The sequence below is a fragment of the Erinaceus europaeus genome, chromosome 19 (assembly GCF_950295315.1).
Source record: "Erinaceus europaeus chromosome 19, mEriEur2.1, whole genome shotgun sequence".
NCBI lineage: Eukaryota > Metazoa > Chordata > Mammalia > Eulipotyphla > Erinaceidae > Erinaceus > Erinaceus europaeus.
Window position 1 is genome coordinate 28,414,932 of NC_080180.1, and position 11,542 is coordinate 28,426,473.

The following is an 11,542-nucleotide window of genomic DNA, read 5'->3' on the forward strand; positions in this document are numbered from 1 at the left end:
TTGAGTACAGGCAACACTGTTCTAAATACCTTTTTGACAAATGTAATCACCAACCTTCAAAATTACAATAGCAACTGAAGCAAGGATTTAACCACTACCAGTTAGTCGAATAATGTCTGTAGTCCATGAAAAAATAGCAAATAAGTCCAAGTGAAGAAGAAAGTGAAAGGAAAAAAGGGATATCAAGAATAGACAATTATGCAAATCTACTATCCCCTATATATTATAGTGTTAGCAAGAGGAAAAAGGAAAATAGAGCAGAGATATACATATAGAGAGTCCACTCTGTGTCATATTTCTTTCCCAGAATAATTCACAAAAGAATATCAGTGAATTCAGAAAGCTGAAGAAGGAGGAAGGAAGAGAGGAAACAAGAAAAAGAAAAAAAAAAGAATAAAAACAAGAGATAAAAGATAATAAAAAGAACTGTAATAAAAGAGCAGTGAAAGGAAAGAGTTTTTTTTTAATTTTATTTTTTTATTAGCTAGGAGGAGGGAGAAGGGGAGAGTGGGTAGAGGAGGTAGGAGTAGTGAAACAATTTTCTCTCACAATGGGTAAACTGCCCAGTCCTTTAGCACTGGAAAATACACTAAGAGTTAATTCTGGTCAACCTTAGGGGGGGGGGGAAGGGATACACACACACACACACACACATATATATATTAATAATAAAATTATTTTTTAATATTTTATATTTTTTCTAGTATATCTGCTAGTTTTTTTTCCCATTTTTTATTTTTTGTCTGCTTGTTTTGTTTTTTGTCTGGTCTACCTTGGACCCAGGTAAAACCTAGAGTGCACTGTACAATCCAGCCAGGTGGTAACCATTATCATAAAAGCTGCTCACATACCCCAGGGGGTTGCATTTGGTGCTGGGTACCGGATGCCTGCTCTGCTAGACCAGTCAGTAAAGAACCAATCTAATGAATTTAGCACAACGATATGCTTACATGCAGAAGGTGGCAACTACCTTAATTGTTTAGTTATTTTGTCCCACTTATTTAACTGTTGTGAGGATTGTTCCCAGTAGAGGACAAACTGTTGACTAAGAATGTCTGTCACAGGAGTCATCCAGATATGATAAAATCCTCAAGCTTCATAACAGCTGTTATGGAGCCCCATTTCTCTGGGATCATGACTGGAGTTAACATAAACATGTTGAACATATTTAGTCTCAGAGACAAATAAAAATGGCTTCTTTATGGCGTCTTGAATCCCAGGAAGATATAATAATGCTTGGTAATTAGGATCCATCAAAGTTGGTAAGGGATGACTCTGAGAGTATGTTATTGTACATTATTGTCTTAATTATAAATTCTTGTAGTTGTTTCCAGTCATTGCCTTGAAGTGGGGATACCCACCAAGGAGATCAGATATACTAGAAACTGAAGCTAAGACACATACCCAGAAATAACTCTTATTTCTTTCCTATGCATAGTGATGAACCCATTGTACAAAGATTGGACCCCATCAGAAATGAGATATGCAAAGTGAGGCTTATAGCTTAGATTACCATGTTACTTTTCATGATAGAAATTTCTGGGGTAAAGCAAAAGAGAGGAACACATCTGCCCCAGGGTTAGTGACACTAGTGTTTATCCTTATCTGATTTAAAGAGAAAGCAACATCTTTCTAGTGGCTCCACAGTATATGAAGCCACATTGACAGGATCTTGAGATGAGTCTGTCCCAGGAGATTGAAGTCTGTGGGAGGTAACATCACTCTGCAAAGATGAACCCACTTGTCTACTTCTGCAACCTTTACTTCAATAGAGGTGGGAAGACTCACTACAAAAATCCTTCCAATTGAGAGTTAAAGGATTAGGTTTTCCTTTAGTCCAGGATTTGACCAAGATCTTCCAGGATGAATAGGGTACCAAGACCTTTCCCTCATCAAGGTTTACTTCCCCATTGGTACAAGAACTGCTGGAATGCTTTTAACTGAATAACATTGTTTCTTATGCGGAAAACATCTGAATTTATATGGTGAACCTTGACTGGAGTAGAATATCTCTACCTGGTTTTCTTTGATACCAAACAGAAAGATCCACCTGTGACAAAATTTATTGGTATAAAGTCCTCAGTGCTATAGCCTGAGATGGTCTGAGATTTGTGCTAAAATTTAACTTAACTAGACTGTCTCTACCTAAAGAGAAACTAGGCATTCACGATCACTAAAGTTAAAATCCCCAAACTGAAAAAACACAGGTGGAGTAAAGTAATGCTTAACTATCTTACCTTCTACTCCTGTAACAATAATGAATCAAAATGAGTTTTTTGGGGGAAGGAAATTATAATACACTGAATGAATTCCCCTGTATCTAATAGAAAGTATACTGTATGTCCAGAAACTTCCAATTGCACCCTGAGTTTGGAGTCCGATGGTCAGGTCTTTATTGGGGGCAACAGAAAAACTCTTGGGCATTGTCAACCTTCTGGGGGAGAACTGGATAAACGAGTCCTGGTAATCCTTCCCCATCTTCAGAAAAAGGGACAACCAATTACCCACAGGTCAGTTTTCTCTCCCATACCTTTACAGCTAGTACAGGGTCTGGAAGGAGGTCTGGTGCAGTCTCATTCTTGGCTTCTTGCACTTGAAGTATTTGGATATCTTCTGTTGAGATTCAGACTTACCTTTGGTAGCTTTCTGGGATGATGCAGGCTGTCCAATGATGGCCATATTTTGGCTTGCCTCTTTGCTTCCTTGATACCATAATTCTTAAATACAAAAACAAGATAAATCAATTAACTATTAAATTGGGGTTTTAGGCTCCATCCCAAATTTTAGAACCTTTTGCCTAATGTCTGAAACAGGCTGACTAATGAAATGTTGACCTAATAAATTTTTTCCTTCTACAGACTCTGGGTCTATGTTAGTGAACTACCCTGTTGAAGACTATTGAAAAACAAGGCATAATTTTCTTCTTTGCCCTAAGAAATTTCCATTACCCTCACAAATAGGGAATTACACCTCACTATTTTCAGGGCTCCCATCTCAATCTTTACTTGGAATCATTCTTAAGGACTGGAAGAAGTTTTGTTACCCAGGCATAAAACACAAATGTCTGATACATTACTGTATTGTTTTGTATTACTGTATTGTACAAGCTAGCCAATTTTAACATACCCCTGTAATGGTTCTAAATCTTATAATGTGGTTATGTAGTTAAATTTATTTTGCCAGAATGAAGGGAAAGAAAGATGAACTTAGGTATGTAAAATTGTTATTTGAATTACTTAATGTTTCGTGGCACTACTCAGATTTTGATGTGAAACCACAGCCTCTAGATATTTTAGATGATCCTCTTTACCTGGTGTCACAGTTCCTCTACCATATGCAGATGACTGGGTAAGCAGAATCTCCACAACCACCACTTTAGAAAGAACTGTTAGGGTTCAGTTACCTTTCTCTATGACTGATATTGAAATGTGTAAGGAAAAGTTGGGTAATTATTCAACAGATTCTGATGGGTTCACAGATAGTTTTCTATACCTAACCCTTCTGTATGAGCTTATGTGTAGAGATGATTTTTACTTCTTGTTGTACAGTTATAGAATAAAATATTGTAGATGCAGCAATAACAATATCAGAATATTAACATAGACATGACCATGTTATGAATGATCCAGGGAACGGTAAACTTCCTGAGACAGATCCCCCACTAGAATAACAATACCTCTGCTAAAATAGAAAATCATTCAAAGGGAGGGTTCCCAAAAGATGGTGGACTGAGAAGCTGCTAGTGGCTTGAGCTCCGACCACATATTCTGGAAATGGTAGGATTTTCTGCCTTTAGTAGGCCAGTCAATAAGGGGTCCTAGTGGTGACACCAAGGAGGTGACTATAACTTAATTTGGGTTAAGAAATAGAGTAGAAAAAAAGGGGGAAATTTTTTTTTCCCATTTAATTATAAAGCACACCTCCTCCCCCTCTGCCCCACCCATAACCAGTCCCTGCGGACCAGCTCCTAGCAGGATTCCTGCTAGGAGCTTCTTTATCAAATTCCTGTCCCACCACGGAGTATCATTCATTCTAAGTCTATACCCTTCTGAAACCTCTGGCCTTTTTTTCTTTCTAAGTAGCCAACACCCCCACCTCACCCCGCAAAGCTAATTAAATAATTAAAAATAAATAAATAGAAAAACTCGTTCCTTTCACCACTCTTTTATGTCTATTCTTTTTCTTATCTTTTTCTTTTCTCTCTCGCTCTTTCTTTTTTTTCTTTTTCTCATTCTTGTCATCCTTTCTTCCTTAATCCTACAGCTTCGAAAGCCACAGGCCCCATCCCTCACACAACCAAACAGTGTGCTTTTTTGAATTCACTGGTACACATTTGGGAATTATTTGGGGGAAGAATTCTGACTCAGTGTGAACTCTCACTGTGAGTGTTTCTGCTCAACTTCCCTTCCTCCTTTAGCCACCCCTAGAATATACAGTGGATAGTAGATTTGCATAACTGTCTATTCTTGCAAACCCTTCTTTCTCTTTCTTCTTCACTGGGATTTGGTTACTATTTTTTCACAGACTGGAGAAATTGTTTGGCTAACTGGTAGTGATTAAACTGCTTCTATACTTGCTTCAGTTTCTACTGTAATTCCTGAGGTTGGTGAGTGCAATTGTCATAAAGGTATTTAGTACAATGTTGCTTGTGCTCAAAACACAACAACTGACGAACAACAGAGCATAAAAAGAAACACATAAATGAAAAAAAAATGGGTAGATCAAAAACAAATAAAACTTCTACTCCAATGAATGAAGACAATAGCTCAGAAGAAACTACAAATCAGCCAAAAGTAACCATAGATAAGAAAAGTATGCAAGCAATAATAAACTTATTAATCACAGAAATGAAAACAAAATTGGAGGAAAGGAATGGCAGTATTAGGGAAACAAGAGTTGAGACCCCAAAGGAAAATAGTGATTATCTTGAGGTAATTAGAGAACTGAAAGGTGAAATAGCTGTAATAAATAAAGAAGCTGAGGCAAGGGAAAGCAGACTAACAGAAGCTGAAAACAGAATTAGTCAGACAGAGTATGAGTTAGAGAAAACTAAGAAAGAGGTGAAAGAGCTTAAAAAGAGATTGAGAGACACTGAAAACAACAACAGAGACATATGGGATGATCTCAAAAGAAGTAACATTCATATAATTGGGCTACCAGAGGAAGAAAGAGAGGAAGGGGAAGCAAACATTCTAGAGGAAATAATAGAAGAAAACTTCCCAGACCTGAATAACAGAAAGGACATCAAGATCCAAGAGGCCCAGAGAGTACCAAACAGAATCAACCCAGACCTGAAGACACCAAGACACATCATAGTCACAATGAGAAGTAGTAAGGATAAAGAAAGGATCCTAAAGGCTGCAAGAGAGAAACAAAAAGTCACATACAAGGGAAAACCCACAAGATTATCTGCAGATTTCTCCACTCAAACTCTAAAAGCTAGAAGAGAATGGTAATATATCTACCGAGCTCTGAATGAAAAGGGGTTCAACCAAGGATAATATATCCTGCTAGACTTTCATTCAAATTAGATGGAGGGATCAAAACCATCTTACACAAACAACAGTTAAAGGAGGCAACCATCACCAAACCAGCCATGAAAGAGGTTCTAAAAGACCTCTTATAAACAAGAACATCACTATAATAGTGGCACTATATCAGAGCAAACAAAAAAAATTTTTTTTTGAACATTGGCACTTCTTCTTCTAGCGTTTGCCTTCTTCCGTAGCCAGTTAACAGTGTCAGGTTGAAAGCTGTCAGGAGCTGCTTCTTGCTGGCTTTGAAAGTGACTGGGATCCATATGGATTCAGTCGGCTAGGAAGGATCCTTAGTTTCCCCAATGAATGGCTACTCACGGGATGCACCACAAGAAGGTCGATCCAATGCATCCCAACAATGGCACTACAGTACATTAAATCCATAATATAAATAAATGTCAATGGCTTAAACTCACCCATAAAAAGGCACAGAGTGGGGGCATGGATCAGAAAACATAATCCAACCATATATGCTGCTTGCAAGAATCCCATCTGTCACAACAAGATAAACATGGACCTAAAGTGAAAGGATGGAAAACTATCATACAGGCTAACGGACCACAAAAAAAGGGCAGGAACAGCCATTCTCATCTCAGACACGATAGATTTTAAATTAAATAAAGAAATAAAAGATAGTCAAGGACACTACATGATGATTACAGGATCAATCAGCCAATAAGACTTAACAATCATTAACATCTATGCACCCAATAAGGGACAATCTAAATACGTCAATCACTTACTGAAAGAATTTCAAAAATACATCAATAGTAATATGATAATGTGGGAGACTTCAATACCCCTCTCACACTTAGAAACATCAACAAAGCAGAGAACCAACAAAGATACAAGAGATTGAATGAAGAGATTGACAGACTAGACCTCTTGGACATTTTCAGACTTCTCCACGCCAAAAAACTGGAATACACCTTCTATTCAAATCCACATAACACATACTCAAGGATAGACCACATGTTAAGCCACAAAGGCAACATCAATAAATTCAAGAACATTGAAATCATCCCAAGTATCTTCTCAGACCACAGTGGAGTAAAACTAACATTTAACAACAAACAGACAATTATGATAAGTCACAGAATTTGGAAACTAAACAACATACTCCGTAAGAACCACTGGGTCAGAGATTCACTCAAGCAGGAAATTCAAATGTTCCTGCAAACAAATGAAAATGAAGACCCACTAGGAACCACTGGGTCAGATATTCACTCAAGCAGGAAATTCAAGAACCACTGGGTCAGAGATTCACTCAAGAAGGAAATACAAATGTTCCTGGAAACAAATGAAAATGAAGACACAACCTATAAAAAATTTTGGGACACAGCTAAAGCAGTACTGAGAGGGAAACTTATAGCCATACAATCACATATTAAACACCAAGAAAAAGCTCAAATGAATGACCTTACTGCACACCTCAAGGACTTAGAGGAAGAGGAACAAAGGATCCTAAAGCATCCAGAAGGACAGAAATCACTAAAGTTAGAGCAGAAATAAACAACATTGAAAATAAAAGAACCATACAAAAGATCAATGAAGCCAAATGTTGGTTCTTTGAAAGATTAAACAAAATTGACAAATCCCTAGCCAGACTCATCAAACAAAAAAGAGAGAAGACTCAAATTAATAGACTTGTAAACGATGGAGGAGATATCCCAACTGACACCACAGAAATGCAGAGAATCCTGCAAAACTTCTATAAAGAACTATACGCCACCAAGCTAGAAAATCTGGAAGAAATGGAACAATTCCTAGAAGCATATGACCTTCCAAAACTGAACCAAGAAGAACTACAAAATCTAAATGCACCAATCACAGACAAAGAAATTGAAACCATTATTAAGAATCTCCCCAACAACAAAAGTCCTCAACCAGATCGTTTAACAAAAGAATTCTACAAAACTTTCAGGAAACAGGTAGTACCCATACTTCTTAAGCTTTTCCATAAGATTGAAGAAACAGGAATACTCCCTTCCACCTTCTATGAACCGAACATCACCCTGATACCAAAAGCTGATAGGGACATTACATAAAAGACCAATATCTCTGATGAACATAGATGCCAAAATATTAAACAAGATCTTGGCCAACTGGATACAGCAACATATCAAAAATATTGTTCATCATGACCAAGTGGGATTCATCCCAGGAATGCAACACTGGTTCAGCATCTGTAAGTCAATCAATGTCATTCACAACATCAATAAAAGCAAAGCCAAAAAACCACATATTGTTTCAATAGATGCAGAGAAAGCCTTTGACAAAATCCAACACCCATTCATGCTCAAAACTCTACAAAAAATGGGGATAGATGGGAAATTCCTCAAGATAGTGGAGTCTATATATAGCAGACCTACAGCCAACATCATACTCAGTGGAAAGAAGCTGAAAGCATTCCCCCTCAGATCAGGGACTATACAGGGCTGTCCACTATCACCATTACTCTTCAACATAGTATTAGAAGTTCTTGCCATAGAAATCAGGCAAGAGAAAGAAACCAAAGGAATACACATTTGAAGGGAAGAAGTCAAGCTCTCACTATTTGCAGATGATATGATAGTATACATAGAAAAACCTAAAGAATCCAGCAGAAAACTACTGGAAGTTATTAGACAATAAAGCAAGGTATCAGGCTTCAAAATCAATGTACAAAAATCAGTGGCATTCCTTTATGCAAACACTAAATTTGAAGAAGAAGACATCCAGAAATCACTCCCATTTTCTGTTTCAGCAAAATCAATCAAATACCTAGGAGTAAAGTTGACCAAAGAAGTGAAAGACTTGTATGCTAAAAACTATGAGTCGCTACTCAATGAAATAGAAACTGATACCAAAAAATGGAAAGCTATCCCATGCTCATGGATTGGAAGAATAAATATCATCTGTTGTTTTTGACGGATTATGTTGTTTTCGCTGGGCTGTCTTTACAGGCAGGTAACAGACGACCAGGGACTCATGGTTGAGCTGTAGGCAGTATCTCTTTATTCATGCAGGAAGCAGCACAATCTAAGACGAGCTAAGCTAAACTCAAGTACCCTAAAACTCACAATGCTGTCTTTACATATACTTACCAAGTAGGGTGGAAACAGGATGTGACATAGAGAGGGTGGAGAGAAAAGTGACTGGTGAAAATCAGAGTGTGACAAGGAGGGGGAGGAGCAGGTGAGAATCCTATCACTGAACCACCAATGCCCTGGAGGGAGGGTGGTGCTTGTTAACAATAGTTATGTAAATAGAATGCAGTGGTTATATAAATAGAATAGTGTTAAGCAGGGGGGATTTAAACCAAATGAAACAGAAGGGGTTTCATGCATACCAACAATTCCCCCATTCTTTTTAACTAATGGCCATAGTATCAGGATTGTGGGGTGAACAGAAACCTATATCATACAGGTGTTTTCAAAAAACTGGCATAAGACATGGAAAACAAAATAGGCGAGCAGCAATAACCAGTGTGATGTCAAGGGGAATGTTTCTTGATTCAAAGGACATGGCCTAGCAGGTGAAAGGGCATTTCTTGCCTCTAGTAGTGCTTCATGCCTCTGGGGGCATCTCTTGCCTCAAATGGCCTTTCCTGCCTCTGTGGGCATCTCTTGCCTCTTGGGGCGCTTCATGCCTCTGTGGGCATAACCTAATAAGGAGGGGGAGTTTTCTGCCTCTGGGGAAGAGCCTGCAGGCAAGGGGACATGGTCTATAAAGTCTCAAGGCAATTGGCTGAAGTTAGTCTTTGAGAAACACAGCAGTGAGTACCAGTAAGTCCGATGGAGGTGTCAGTCCAAAGTAGCTGACCACAGAAGAAAATACCAGAGGATGAAATGTTGCATGTCTGTCTCAATGGGGAATGTCGGCCACCAGAATTCTGCTTTTCTGTAGAGAGTGAGCTTTGGAGTCTGTGAATCTGTTTCTTCAGGTCGTGCCAGGTCACCTCATTGGTTTCTGGTGGTGTGTTGTAGTCATTCCATCTTGTGTGCGATGTCAGAGAACAGGATTCAAATGGATTTCCAGGAAATCTATTTGAGTAGATGCTTTTTCATGTGAAGACTTTAGCAGCTGAAATTCACTTACCTGTCAAACAAAACTTGTAGCAGATTAGAAGTTTACTATAATTGACAACTTCATTATAATTGGAAGTCCTTTCTAGTATGATTTTAAGGTTGTTTAAACAGTTTAAACTCAATAAAATGTGGAAAGGTAAACAGAAGAACCACGGTTAAAAGCCTCAGGCATGAGAATAATTAACATAATCATTGCACTATCTGCCCCACCCATAACTCATACAGTTTTCAGGATTAAACGTTTCAGATTCATGTCAAGACGTAAAAGAGAAATCAAAGGAGGGAAAAAACAACTTTTTGGATTGTTTCTGGATGTCTCTAGAAATCATGGCTGCGTCCAGCATTTTTTTTAAGTCAATGTCAAACAAAAATTCAGTCATTCAAATCATTCTCTTATGAAACACAACTTGAACCAGATTATCAAGATCTCACCATGTAGGATTAAGAGTCCCCGGAGGGCGTCCTAGTCCAAAAAGGTCCTCGAAATTCCATTTAGGGTGCTTCTGACTGTTCCTGCTGGATTGCTTCAGGCACCCATTTTTAAAAGTGTCTTCCCATCGAAGAAAGAATCCAATCAGGAGAGTAGAACTAACCACGTGTCTCCATACTTGGGAACTGCCAGGGTACTCGAGAATGTTCTTCAAATTAGAGTAGTCCTTCTCCATGGGAAACATGCGAGAAGAAGTCCAGAAAGTCCCAGGGGAAATCCCCATGCATATCCCAAGGTCTACGATCACGGTCATAAAGAACCAAAATGTGGCCCGGAGCAAAATGTAGTCCTTTTCCTCAGGAAACATGAGAGAGGGAATCCAGAAAGTCCAAGGAGAAATCTCCGTGCATCTCCCAAGCACTATTATCCCGGTCATAAGAAACCAAAGTTCCTGCTCAGGGAACCGAAGTGTGGCCCAGAGTAAAATGTTCCAGAGACAGAATAACTGTCTCATAATGAAACAGTAGAGGCTTTGGAAAACTTCTCCATAAGTAGAAGAGAAGACCATAGTGCATAGGTAGGCAAAGTCTTCACTTATCTGGGAGTTGCACAGGTCCAGTCCCATGTTGTAGCGCCATATGTTGTTTGAGACAGGTTATGTTATTTTCACCGGGCTAGGTTGTTTTCACCGGGCTGGCTTCACAGGCCCGGGTGGGTAACAGACGACCAGGGACTCATGGTTGAGCTGTAGGCAGTATCTCTTTATTCATGCAGGAAGTAGCACAATCTAAGACGAGCTAAGCTAAACTCAAGTACCCTAAAACTCACAATGCTGTCTTTACATATACTTACCAAGTAGGGTGGAAACAGGATGTGACATAGAGAGGGTGGAGAGAAAAGTGACTGGTGAAAATCAGAGTGTGACAAGGAGGGGGAGGAGCAGGCAAGAATCCTATCACTGAACAACCAATGCCCTGGAGGGAGGGTGGTGCTTGTTAACAGTGGTTATGTAAATAGAATGCAGTGGTTATGTTGTAAATGGAATAGTGTTAAGCAGGGGGGATTTAAACCAAATGAAACAGAAGGGGTTTCATGCATACCAACAATCATCAAAATGAATATTATCCCCAGAGCCATATACAAATTTAAGGCAATACCCATCAAAGTTCCACCAAGCTTCTTTAAGAGAATAGAACAAACACTACAATCATTTATCTGGAACCTGAAAACACCTAGAATTGCCAAAACCATCTTGAGGAAAAGAAACAGAAATGGAGGCATCACACTCCCAGACCTTAAACTATATTATAAATCCATCAGCATCAAAACAGCATGGTACTGGAACAAAAATAGGCACACAGACCAGTGGAACAGAATTGAAAGCCCAGAAGTAAATCCCAAGACCTATGGGCATCTAATCTTTGATAAGGAGGCCCAAAGCATTAAATGTAAGAAGGAGGCTCTCTTCAATAAATGGTGTTGGGAAAACTGGGTTGAAAAATGCA